The sequence below is a fragment of the Ovis canadensis genome, chromosome 16 (genome assembly GCF_042477335.2).
Source record: "Ovis canadensis isolate MfBH-ARS-UI-01 breed Bighorn chromosome 16, ARS-UI_OviCan_v2, whole genome shotgun sequence".
Classification (NCBI taxonomy): domain Eukaryota; kingdom Metazoa; phylum Chordata; class Mammalia; order Artiodactyla; family Bovidae; genus Ovis; species Ovis canadensis.
The window spans coordinates 9149021-9162906 of record NC_091260.1 but is presented as its reverse complement, the minus strand read 5'-3'; positions in this window follow the sequence as shown (position 1 = coordinate 9162906).

Below are 13886 nucleotides of genomic sequence, written 5' to 3'. Positions count from 1 at the left end.
TCGAGGGAAAACCATAGATCCTTTGATCCACGCGGCGGACTGCGTGACACTGCTGCTACCGCTCTGGAGGAAAGCGCAAGTGCATGCCCGCATTCGAGATGAGGACTGACTCCCCTGGGGAGACTCCAGAAGTACCCCAAGATCCATGTCAGCACTGGAGAGGAATCCTCAGGTTCCGGCCCCGACTCCACACAAGGTCTTAGGCCCCGGCATCGACGGGAGAGGAATCCCGAGAGGCCCCCGAGGAACTCGCATGGGGACTGGCCTTTCCTGAGGCCACCAGAACGGGTCCCTGAGGTCCCCGTTGTAAGTCGAGAGCACCTGCCGCAACTCGAGAAAATCCAGGAGGTTTTGCCCTCCAGGCGAGATGAGGCCCATTTCCGCTGAGGATTCTCGAGGCTAATCACATCTAACCGCTGGAACTTCCAAAGGGTCCTTCACACCCTTGCTGCATCTCAAGAAGTTCCCCAACATACCCGTCTCCACTCGAGAGGAAGCACGAGGGTCCCGCACACATCCAGGGGAGCCCCGTTTCCGCCTCCTAGCTCGAGATGAGGGATCCTTTCCCTGTTTCGTAGGGAAAGAATTCCCGGCATTCCCGTCGCATCTCAAGAGGAGGCGCTCTCCACAGGAAAGGCGAGAGGAACTCCAGGGTCGTGCCACCATTCCAAGAGTCCCCCAGATGTGTCAGTCCATTCCAGAGGAACCTGTTTTCCCTGCACTGCCTTGACGTTCAAGCCGAGGATCGACTCCCACAACGTGTCCACGTGGGACAGCCCTGTGGGAAACCCTCGTGGGAAAGCCTCGAGGGAAAGCCATAAATCCCTTGTTCCACTTGGCAGAATGCGTGACACTGCTGCTACCGCTCTGGAGGAAAGCGCAAGTGCATGCCCGCATTCGAGACGAGGACTGACTCCTCTGGGGAGACTCCAGAAGTACCCCAAGATCCATGTCAGCACTGGAGAGGAATCCTCAGGTTCCAGCCCCGACTCCACACAAGGTCTTAGGCCCCGGCATCGACGGGAGAGGAATCCCAAGAGGCCCCCGAGGAACTCGCATGGGGACTGGCCTTTCCTGAGGCCACCAGAGCGGGTCCCTGAGGTCCCCGTCGTAAGTCGAGAGCACCTGCCGCAACTCGAGAAAATCCAGGAGGTTTTGCCCTCCAAGCGAGATGAGGCCCATTTCCGCTGAGGCTTCTCGAGGCTAAACACATCTAACCACTGGAACTTACAAAGGGTCCTTCACACCCTTGCTGCAAGTCCAGAAGTTCCCCGACATACCCGTGTCCACTCGAGAGGAAGCACGAGTGTCCCGCACACATCCAGGGGAGCCCCGTTTCCGCCTCCTAGCTCGAGATGAGGGATCCTATCCCTGTTTCGTAGGGAAAGAATTCCCGGCGTTCCCGTCGCATCTCAAGAGGAGGCGCTCTCCACAGGAAAGGCGAGAGGAACTCCAGGGTCGTGCCACCATTCCAAGAGTCAGCCAGATGTGTCCGTCCATTCCAGAGGAACCTGTTTTCCCTGCACTGCCTTGACGTTCAAGCCGAGGTTCGACTCTTACCACGTGTGCACGTGGGACAGCCCTGTGGGAAAGCCTCGTGGGAAAGCCTCGTGGGAAAGACACGAGGGAAAACCATAGATCCTTTGATCCACGCGGCGGACTGCGTGACACTGCTGCTACCGCTCTGGAGGAAAGCGCAAGTGCATGCCCGCATTCGAGACGAGGACTGACTCCCCTGGGGAGACTCCAGAAGTAGCCCAAAATCCATGTCAGCACTGGAGAGGAATCCTCAGGTTCCGGGCCCGACTCCACACAAGGTCTTAGGCCCCGGCATCGCCGGGAGAGGAATCCCGAGAGCCCCCCGAGGAACTCGCATGGGGACTGGCCTTTCCTGAGGCCACCAGAGCGGGTCCCTGAGGTCCCCGTCGTAAGTCGAGAGCACCTGCCGCAACTCGAGAAAATCCAGGAGGTTTTGCCCTCCAGGCGAGATGAGGCCCATTTCCGCTGAGGCTTCTCGAGGCTAATCACATCTAACCACTGGAACTTCCAAAGGGTCCTTCACACCCTTGCTGCAACTCAAGAAGTTCCCGAACATACCCGTCTCCACTCGAGAGGAAGCACGAGGGTCCCGCACACATCCAGGGGAGCCCCGTTTCCGCCTCGTAGCTCGAGATGAGGGATTCTTTCCCTGCTTCGTTGGGAAAGAATTCCCGGCGTTCCCGTCGCATCTCAAGAGTAGGCGTTCTCCACAGGAAAGGCGAGAGGAAATCCAGGGTCGTGCCACCATTCCAAGAGTCCCCCAGATGTGTCAGTCCATTCCAGAGGAACCTGTTTTCCCTGCACTGCCTTGACGTTCAAGCCGAGGATCGACTCCCACCACGTGTGCACGTGGGACAGCCCTGTGGGAAAGCCTCTTGGGAAAGCCTCGAGGGAAAGCCATAGATCCCTTGATGCACGCGGCGGAATGCGTGACACTGCTGCTACCGCTTTGGAGGGAAGCGCAAGTGCATGTCTGCATTCGAGATGAGGACTGACTCCCCTGGGGAGACTCCATAAGTACCCCAAGATCCATGTCAGCACTGGAGAGGAATCCTCAGGTTCCGGCCGCGACTCCACACAAGGTCTTAGGCCCCGGCATCGACGGGAGAGGAAACCCGAGAGGCCCCCAAGGACCTCGCATGGGGACTGGCCTTTCCTGAGGCCACCAGAGCGGGTCCCGGAGGTCCCCGTCGTAAGTCGAGAGCACCTGCCGCAACTCGAGAAAATCCAGGAGGTTTTGCCCTCCAGGCGAGATGAGGCCCATTTCCATTGAGGCTTCTCGAGGCTAATCACATCTAAACACTGGAACTTCCAAAGGGTCCTTCACACCCTTGCTGCAACTCAAGAAGTTCCCCGACATACCCGACTCCACTCGAGAGGAAGAACGAGGGTCCCGCACACATCCAGGGGAGCCCCGTTTCCGCCTCCTAGCTCGAGGCGAGGGATCCTTTCCCTTTTTCGAAGGGAAAGAATTCCCGGCGTTCCCGTCGCATCTCAAGAGGAGGCGCTCTCCACAGGAAAGGCGAGAGGAACTCCAGGGTCGTGCCACCATTCCAAGAGTCCCCCAGATGTGTCCGTCCATTCCAGAGGAACCTGTTTTCCCTGCACTGCCTCGACGTTCAAGCCGAGGATCGACTCCCACCACGTGTGCACGTGGGACAGCCCTGTGGGAAACCCTCGTGGGAAAGCCTCGAGGGAAAGCCATAGATCCCTTGATCCACTCGGCAGAATGCGTGACACTGCTACTACCGCTCTGGAGGAAAGCGCAAGTGCATGCCCGCATTCGAGACGAGGCCTGACTCCCCTGGGGAGACTCCAGAAGTACCCCAAGATCCATGTCAGCACTGGAGAGGAATCCTCAGGGTCCAGCCCCGTCTCCACACAAGGTCTTAGGACCCGGCATCGACGGGAGAGGAATCCCGAGAGGCCCCCGAGGAACTCGCATGGGGACTGGCCTTTCCTGAGGCCACCAGAGCGGGTCCCTGAAGTCCCCCTCGTAAGTCGAGAGCACCTGCCGCAACTCGAGAAAATCCAGGAGGTTTTGCCCTCCAGGCGAGATGAGGCCCATTTCCGCTGAGGCTTCTCGAGGCTAATCACATCTAACCGCTGGGACTTCCAAAGGGTCCTTCACACCCTTGCTGCAACTCAAGAATTTCCCGGACATACCCGTCTCCACTCGAGAGGAAGCACGAGGGTCCCGCACACATCCAGGGGAGCCCCGTTTCCGCCTCCTAGCTCGAGATGAGGGATCCTTTCCCTGTTTCGTAGGGAAAGAATTCCCGGCGTTCCCGTCGCATCTCAAGAGGAGGCGCTCTCCACAGGAAAGGCGAGAGGAACTCCAGGGCCGTGCCACCATTCCAAGAGTCACCCAGATGTGTCAATCCATTCCAGAGGAACCTGTTTACCCTGCACTGCCTTGACGTTCAAGCCGAGGATCGACTCCCACCACGTGTGCACGTGGGACAGCCCTGTGGGAAAGCCTCTTGGGAAAGCCACGAGGGAAAGACATAGATCCCTTGATGCACGCGGCGGAATGCGTGACACTGCTGCTACCGCTCTGGAGGGAAGCGCAAGTGCATGTCTGCATTCGAGACGAGGACTGACTCCCCATGGGAGACTCCAGAAGTACCCCAAGATCCATGTCAGCACTGGAGAGGAATCCTCAGGTTCCGGCCCCGACTCCACACACCGTCTTAGGCCCCAGCATCGACGGGAGAGGAATCCCGAGAGGCCCCCGAGGATCTCGCATGGGGACTGGCCTTTCCTGAGGCCACCAGAGCGGGTCCCTGAGGTCCCCGTCGTAAGGCGAGAGCACCTGCCGCAACTCGAGAAAATCCAGGAGGTTTTGCCCTCCAGGCGAGATGAGGCCCATTTCCGCTGAGGCTTCTCCAGGCTAATCACATCTAACCGCTGGAACTTCCAAAGGGTCCTTCACACCCTTGCTGCAACTCAAGAAGTTCCCCGACATACCCGTCTCCACTCGACAGGAAGCACGAGGGTCCCGCACACATCCAGGGGAGCCCCGTTTCCGCCTCCTAGCTCGAGATGAGGGATACTTTCCCTGTTTCGAAGGGAAAGAATTTCCCGCGTTCCCGTCGCATCTCAAGAGGAGGCGCTCTCCACACGAAAGGCGAGAGGAACTCCAGGGACGTGCCACCATTCCAAGAGTCCCCCAGATGTGTCAGTCCATTCCAGAGGAACCTGTTTTCCCTGCACTGCTTGACGTTCAAGCCGAGGATCGACTCCCACCACGTGTGCACGTGGTACAGCCCTGTGGGAAAGCCTCGTGGGAAAGCCTCGTGGGAAAGGCTCGAGGGAAAACCTTAGATCCTTTGATTCACGCGGCGGACTGCGTGACACTGCTGCTACCGCTCTGGAGGAAAGCGCAAGTGCATGCCCGCATTCGAGCCGAGGACTGACTCCCCTGGGGAGACTCCAGAAGAACCCCAAGATCCGTGTAAACACTGGTGAGGAAACCTCAGGTTCCGGCCCCGACTCCACACAAGGTCTTAGGCCCCGGCATCGACGGGAGAGGAATCCCGGGAGGCCCCCGAGGAACTCGCATGGGGACAGGCCTTTCCTGAGGCCACCAGAGCGGGTCCCTGAGGTCCCTGTCGTAAGTCGAGAGCACCTGCCACAACTCGAGAAAATCCAGGAGGTTTTGCCCTCCAGGCGAGATGAGGCCCATTTCCGCTGAGGCTTCTCGAGGCTAATCACATCTAACCACTGGAACTTCCAAAGGGTCCTTCACACGCTTGCTGCAACTCAACAAGTTCCCCGACATACCCGTCTCCACTCGAGAGGAAGCACGAGGGTCCCGCACACATCCAGGGGAGCCCCGTTTCCGCCTCCTAGCTCGAGATGAGGAATCTTTTCCCTGTTTCGTAGGGAAAGAATTCCCGGCGTTCCCGTCGCATCTCAAGAGGAGGCGCTCTCCACAGGAAAGGCGAGAGGAACTCCAGGGACGTGCCACCATTCCAAGAGTCCCCCAGATGTGTCAGTCCATTCCAGAGGAACATGTTTTCCCTGCACTGCCTTGACGTTCAAGCCGAGGATCGACTCCCACCACGTGTGCACGTGGTACAGCCCTGTGGGAAAGCCTCGTGGGAAAGCCTCGCGGGAAAGGCTCGAGGGAAAACCATAGATCCTTTGATCCACGCGGCGGACTGCGTGACACTGCTGCTACCGCTCTGGAGGAAAGCGCAAGTGCATGCCCGCATTGGAGACGAGGACTGACCCCCTGGGGAGACTCAGAAGTACCCCAAGATCGATGTCAGCACTGGAGAGGAAACCTCAGGTTCCGGCCCCGAATCCACACAAGTTCCTAGGCCCGGCATCGACGGGAGAGGAATCCCGAGAGGCCCCCGAGGAACTCGCATGGGGACCTGCCTTTCCTGAGGCCACCAGAGCGGGTCCCTGAGGTCCCAGTCGTAAGTCGAGAGCACCTGCCGCAACTCGAGAAAATCCAGGAGGTTTTGCCCTCCAGGCGAGATGAGGCCCATTTCCGCTGAGGCTTCTCGAAGCTAATCACATCTAACGACTGGAACTTCCAAAGGGTCCTTCACACCCTTGCTGCAACTCAAGAAGTTTCCCGACATACCCGTCTCCACTCGAGAGGAAGCACGAGGGTCCCGCACACATCCAGGGGAGCCCCGTTTCCGCCTCCTAACTCGAGATGAGGGATCCTTTCCCTGTTCCGTAGGGAAAGAATTCCCGTCGTTCCCGTCGCATCTCAAGAGGAGGCGCTCTCCACAGGAAAGGCGAGAGGAACTCCAGGGTCGTGCCACCATTCCAAGAGTCCCCCAGATGGGTCAGTCCATTCCAGAGGAACCTGTTTTCCCTGCACTGCCTTGACGTTCAGGCTGAGGATGGACTATCTCCACGTGTGCACGTGGACAGCCCTTGGGAAAGCCTCGTGGGAAAGCCTCGTGGGAAAGACTCGAGGGAAAACCTTAGATCTTTTGATCCACGCGGCGGACTGCATGACAGTGCTGCAACTGCTCTGAAGGAAAGCGCAAGTGCATGCCCGCATTCGAGACGAGGACTGACTCCCCTGCGGAGACTCCAGAAGTACCCCAAGATCCATGTCAACACTAGAGAGGAATCCTCAGGTTACGGCCCCGACTCCACACAAGGTCTTAGGCCCCAGCATCGACGGGAGAGGAATCCTGAGAGGCCCCCGAGGAACTCGCATGGGGACTGGCCTTTCCTGAGGCCACCAGAGCGGGTCCCTGAGGTCCCCGGCGTAAGTCGAGAGCACCTGCCGCAACTCGAGAAAATCCAGGAGGTTTTGCCCTTCAGGCGAGATGAGGCCCATTTCCGCTGAGGCTTCTCGAGGCTAATCACATCTAACCACTGGGACTTCCAAAGGGTCCTTCACACCCTTGCTGCAACTCAAGAAGTTCCCCGACATACCCGTCTCCACTCGAGAGGAAGCACGAGGGTCCCGCACACATCCAGGGGAGCCCTGTTTCCGCCTCCTAGCTCGAGATGAGGGATCCTTTCCCTGTTTCGTAGGGAAAGAATTCCCGGCGTTCCCGTCACATCTCAAGAGGAGGCGCTCTCCACAGGAAAGGCGAGAGGAACTCCAGGGTCGTGCCACCATTCCAAGAGTCCCCCAGATGTGTCAGTCCATTCCAGCGGAACCTGTTTTCCCTGCACTGCCTTGACGTTCAAGCAGAGGATCGACTCCCACCACGTGTGCACGTGGGACAGCCCTGTGGGAGAGCCTCGTGGGAAAGCCTCGTGGGAAAGACTCCAAGGAAAACCATAGATCCTTTGATCCACGCGGCAGACTGCGTGACACTGCTGCTACTGCTCTGGAGGAAAGCGCAAGTGCATGCCCGCATTCGAGACGAGGACTGACTCCCCTGGGGTGACTCCAGAAGTACCCCAAGATCCATGTCAGCACTGGAGAGGAATCCTCAGGTTCCGGCCCCGACTCCACACAAGGTCTTAGGCCCCGGCATCGACGGGAGAGGAATGCCGAGAGGCCCCTGAGGAACTCGCATGGGGACTGGCCTTTCCTGAGGCCACCAGAGCGGGTCCCTGAGGTCCCCGTCGTAAGTCGAGAGCACCTGCCGCAACTCGAGAAAATCCAGGAGGTTTTGCCCTCCAGGCGAGATGAGGCCCATTTCCGCTGAGGCTTTTCAAGGCTAATCACATCTAACCACTGGAACTTCCAAAGGGTCCATCACACCCTTGGCGCAACTCAACAAGTTCCCCGACATACCCGTCTCCACTCGAGAGGAAGCACGAGGGTCCCGCACACATCCAGGGGAGCCCCGTTTCCGCCTCCTAACTCGAGATGAGGGATCCTTTCCCTGTTCCGTAGGGAAAGAATTCCCGTCGTTCCCGTCGCATCTCAAGAGGAGGCGCTCTCCACAGGAAAGGCGAGAGGAACTCCAGGGTCGTGCCACCTTTCCAAGAGTCCCCCAGATGTGTCAGTCCATTCCAGAGGAACCTGTTTTCCCTGCACTGCCTTGACGTTCAAGCCGAGGATCGACTCCCTCCACGTATGCACATGGGACAGCCCTGTGGGAAAGCCTCGTGGGAAAGACTCGTGTGAAAGACTCGAGGGAAAACCATAGATCCTTTGATTCACGCGGCGGACTGCGTGACACTGCTGCTACCGCTCTGGAGGAAAGCGCAAGAGCATGCCCGCTTTCGAGACGAGGACAGACTCCCCTGGGGAGACTCCAGAAGTACCCCAAGATCCATGTCAGCACTGGAGAGGAATCCTCAGGTTCCGGCCCCGACTCCACACAAGGCCTTAGGCCCCGGCATCGACGGGAGAGGAATCCCGAGAGGTCCCAAAGGAACTCGCATGGGGACTGCCCTTTCCTGAGGCCACCAGAGCGGGTCCCTGAGGTCCCCGTCGTAAGTCGAAAGGACCTGCGGCAACTCGAGAAAATCCAGGAGGTTTTGCCCTCCAGGCGAGATGAGGCCCATTTCCGCTGAGGCTTCTCGAGGCTAATCACATCTAACCACTGGAACTTCCAAAGGGTCCTTCACACCCTTGCTGCAACTCAAGAAGTTCCCCGACATACCCGTCTCCACTCGAGAGGAAGAACGAGGGTCCCGCACACATCCAGGGGAGCCCCGTTTCCGCCTCGTAGCTCGAAATGAGGGATCCTTTCCCTGTTTCGTAGGGAAAGAATTCCCGGCGTTCCCGTCCCATCTCAAGAGGTGGCGCTCTCCACAGGAAAGGCGAGAGGAACTCCAGGGTCGTGCCACCATTCCAAGAGTCCCCCAGAGGTGTCAGTCCATTCCAGAGGAAAATGTTTTCCCTGCACTGCCTTGACGTTCAAGCTGAGGATGGACTCTCTCCACGTGTGCACGTGGGACAGCCCTGTGGGAAAGCCTCGTGGCAAAGCCTCGTGGGAAAGACTCGAGGGAAAAACTTAGATCCTTTGATCCACGCAGCGGAATGCGTGACACTGCTGCTACCGCTCTGGAGGAAAGCGCAAGTGCATGCCCGCATTCGAGACGAGGACTGACTCCCCTGGGGAGACTCCAGAAAAACCCCAAGATCCGTGTAAACACTGGTGAGGAATCCTCAAGTTCCGGCCCCGACTCCACACAAGGTCTTAGGATCCGGCATCGACGGGAGAGGAATCCCGAGAGGCCCCAGAGGAATTCGCATGGGGACAGGCATTTCCTGAGGCCACCAGAGCGGGTCCCTGAGGTCCCCGTCGTAAGTCGAGAGCACCTGCCGCAACTCGAGAAAATCCAGGAGGTTTTGCCCTCCAGGCGAGATGAGGCCCATTTCCGCTGAGGCTTCTCAAGGCTAATCACATCTAATCACTGGAACTTCCAAAGGGTCCTTCACACCCTTGCTGCAAGTCAAGAAGTTCCCCGACATACCCGTCTCCACTCGAGAGGAAGCACGAGGGTCCCGCACACATCCAGGGGAGCCCCGTTTCCGCCTCCTAGCTCGAGATGAGGGATCCTTTCCCTGTTTCGAAGGGAAAGAATTCCCGGCGTTCCCGTCGCATCTCAAGAGGAGGCGCTCTCCACAGGAAAGGCGAGAGGAACTCCAGGGTCGTGCCACCATTCCAAGAGTCCCCCAGATGTGTCAGTCCATTCCAGAGGAACCTGCTCTCCCTGCACTGCCTTGACGTTCAAGCCGAGGATCGACTCCCACCACGTGTGCACGTGGGACAGCCCTGTGGGAAAGCCTCGTGGGAAAGCCTCGTGGGAAAGACTCGAGGGAAAACCATAGATCCTTTGATCCACGCGGCGGACTGCATGACACTGCTGCTACTGCTCTGGAGGAAAGCGCAAGTGCATGCCCGCATTCGAGACGAGGACTGACTCCCCTGGGGAGACTCCGGAAGTACCCCAAGATCCATGTCAGCACTGGAGAGGAAACCTCAGGTTCCGGCCCCGACTCCACACAAGGTCTTAGGCCCCGGCATCGACGGGAGAGGAATCCCGAGAGGCCCCCGAGGAACTAGCACGGGGACTGGCCTTTCCTGAGGCCACCAGAGCGGGTCCCTGAGGTCCCCGTCGTAAGTCGAGAGCACCTGCCGCAACTCGAGAAAATCCAGGAGGTTTTGCCCTCCAGGCGAGATGAGGCCCATTTCCGCTGAGGCTTCTCGAGGCTAATCACATCTAACCACTGGAACTTCCAAAGGGTCCTTCACACCCTTGCTGCAACTCAAGAAGTTCCCTGACATGCCCGTCTCCACTCGAGAGGAAGCACGAGGGTCCCGAGCACTTCCAGGGGAGCCCCGTTTCTGCCTCCTAGCTCGAGATGAGGGATCCTTTCCCTTTTTCGTAGGGAAAGAATTCCCGGCGTTCCCGTCGCATCTCAACAGGAGGCGCTCTCCACAGGAAAGGCGAGAGGAACTCCAAGGTCGTGCCACCATTCCAAGAGTCCCCCAGATGTGTCAGTCCATTCCAGAGGAACCTGTTTTCCCTGAACTGCCTTGACGTTCAAGCCGAGGATCGACTCCCTCCACGTGTGCACATGGGACAGCCCTGTGGGAAAGCCTCGTGGGAAAGCCTCGTGGGAAAGACTCGAGGGAAAACCATAGATCCTTTGATCCACGCGGCGGACTGCGTGACACTGCTGCTACCGCTCTGGAGGAAAGCGCAAGTGCATGCCCGCATTCGAGACGAGGACTGACTCCCCTGGGGAGACTCCAGAAGTACTCCAAGATCCATGTCAGCACTGGAGAGGAAACCTCAGGTTCCGGCCCCGACTCCACACAAGGTCTTAGGCCCCGGCATCGACGGGAGAGGAATCCCGAGAGGCCCCCGAGGAACTCGCATGGGGAGTGGAATTTCCTGAGGCCACCAGAGCGGGTCCCTGAGGTCCCCGTCGTAAGTCGACAGCACCTGCCGCAACTCGAGAAAATCCAGGAGGTTTTGCCCTCCAGGGGAGATGAGGCCCATTTCCGCTGAGGCTTCTCGAGGCTAATCACATCTAACCACTGGAACTTCAAAAGGGTCCTTCACACCCTTGCTGCAACTCAAGAAGTTCCCCGACATACCCGTCTCCCTTCGAGAGGAAGCACGAGGGTCCCGCACACATCCAGGGGAGCCCCGTTTCCACCTCCTAGCTAGAGATGAGGGATCCTTTCCCTGTTTCGTAGGGAAAGACTTCCCGGCGTTCTCGTCGCATCTCAAGAGGAGGCGCTCTCCACAGGAAAGGCGAGAGGAACTCCAGGGTCGTGCCACCGTTCCAAGAGTCCCCCAGATGTGTCAGTCCATTCCAGAGGAACCTGTTTTCCCTGCACTGCCTTGACGTTCAAGCCGAGGATCGACTCCCACCACGTGTGCACGTGCGACAGCCCTGTGGGAAAGCCTCCTGGGAAAGCCTTGTGGGAAAGACTCGAGGGAAAACCATAGATCCTTTGATCTACGCGGCGGACTGCGTGACACTGCTGCTACCGCTCTGGAGGAAAGCGCAAGTGCATGCCGGCATTCGAGACGAGGACTGACTTCCCTGGGGAGACTCCAGAAGAACCCCAAGATCCATGTCAACACTGGAGAGGAATCCTCAGGTTCCGGCCCCGACTCCACACAAGGTCTTAGGCCCCGGCATCGACGGGAGAGGAATCCCGAGAGGCCCCCGAGGAACTCGCATGGGGACTGGCCTTTCCTGAGGCCACCAGAGCGGGTCCCTGAGGTCCCCGACGTAAGTCGAGAGCACCTGCCGCAACTTGAGAAAATCCAGGAGGTTTTGCCCTCCAGGCGAGATGAGGCCCATTTCCGCTGAGGCTTCTCGAGGCTAATCACATCTAACCACTGGAACTTCCAAAGGGTCCTTCACACCCTTGCTGCAACTCAAGAAGTTCCCCGACATACCCGACTCCACTCGAGAGGAAGCACGTGGGTCCCGCACACATCCAGGGGAGCCCCGTTTCCGCCTCCTAGCTCGAGATGAGGGATCCTTTCCCTGTTTCGTAGGGAAAGAATTCCCGGCGTTCCCGTCGCATCTCAAGAGGAGGCGCTCTCCACAGGAAAGGCGAGAGGAACTCCAGGGTCGAGACACCATTCCAAGAGTCCCCCAGATGTGTCAGTCCATTCCAGAGGAACCTGTTTTCCCTGCACTGCCTTGACGTTCAAGCCGAGGATCGACTCCCACCACGTGTGCACGTGGGACAGCCCTGTGCGAAAGCCTCGTGGGAAAGCCTCGTGGGAAAGACTCGAGGGAAAACCATAGATCCTTTGATCCACGCGGCGGACTGCGTGACACTGCTGCTACCGCTCTGGAGGAAAGCGCAAGTGCATGCCCGCATTCGAGACGAGGATTGACTCCCCTGGGGAGACTCCTCAAGTAGCCCAAGATCCATGTCAGCACTGGAGAGGAATCCTCAGGTTCCGGCCCCGACTCCACACAAGGTCTTAGGCCCCGGCATCGAAGGGAGAGGAATCCCGAGAGGCCCCCGAGGAACTCGCATTGAGCCTGGCCTTTCCTGAGGCCACCAGAGCGGGTCCCTGAGGTCCCCGTCGTAAGTCGAGAGCACCTGCCTCAACTCGAGAAAATCCAGGAGGTTTTGCCCTCCAGGCGAGATGAGGCCCATTTCCGCTGAGGCTTCTCGAGGCCAATCACATCTAACCACTGGAACTTCCAAAGGGTCCTTCACACCATTGCTGCAACTCAAGAAGTTCCCCGACATACCCGTCTCCACTCGAGAGGAAGCACGTGGGGTCCCGCACACATCCAGGGGAGCCCCGTTTCCGCCTCCTAGCTCGAGATGAGGGATCCTTTCCCTGTTTCGTAGGGAAGGAATTCCCGGCGTTCCCGTCGCATCTCAAGAGGAGGCGCTCTCCACAGGAAAGGCGAGAGGAACTCCAGGGTCATGACACCATTCCAAGAGTCCCCCAGATGTGTCAGTCCATTCCAGAGGAACCTGTTTTCCCTGCACTGCCTTGACGTTCAAGCCGAGGATCGACTCCCACCACGTGTGCACGGGGGACAGACCTGTGGGAAAGCCTCGTGGGAAAGCCTCGTGGGAAAGACTCGAGGGAAAACCATAGATCCTTTGATCCACGCGGCGGACTGCGTGACACTGCTGCTACCGCTCTGGAGGAAAGCGCAAGTGCATGCCCGCATTCGAGACGAGGACTGACTCCCCTGGGGAGACTCCAGAAGTACCCCAAGATCCATGTCAGCACTGGAGAGGAATCCTCAGGTTCCGGCCCCGACTCCACACAAGGTCTTAGGCCCCGGCATCGACGGGAGAGGAATCCCGAGAGGCCCCCGAGGAACTCGCATGGGGACTGGCCTTTCCTGAGGCCACCAGAGCGGGTCCCTGAGGTCCCCGTCGTAAGTCGAGAGCACCTGCCGCAACTCGAGAAAATCCAGGAGGTTTTGCCCTCCATGCAAGAGGAGGCCCATTTCCGCTGAGGCTTCTCGAGGCCAACCACATCTAACCACTGGAACTTCCAAAGGGTCCTTCACACCATTGCTGCAACTCAAGAAGTTCCCCGACATACCCGTCTCCACCCGAGAGGAAGCACGTGGGGTCCCGCACACATCCAAGGGAGCCCCGTTTCCGCCTCCTAGCTCGAGATGAGGGATCCTTTCCCTGCTTCGTAGGGAAAGAATTCCCGGCGTTCCCGTCGCATCTCAAGAGGAGGCGCTCTCCACAGGAAAGGCGAGAGGAACTCCAGGGTCGTGACACCATTCCAAGAGTCCCCCAGATGTGTCAATCCATTCCAGAGGAACCTGTTTTCCCTGCACTGCCTTGACGTTCAAGCCGAGGATCGACTCCCACCACGTGTGCACGGGGGACAGACCTGTGGGAAAGCCTCGTGGGAAAGCCTCGTGGGAAAGACTCGAGGGAAAACCATAGATCCTTTGATCCACGCGGCGGACTGCGTGACACTGC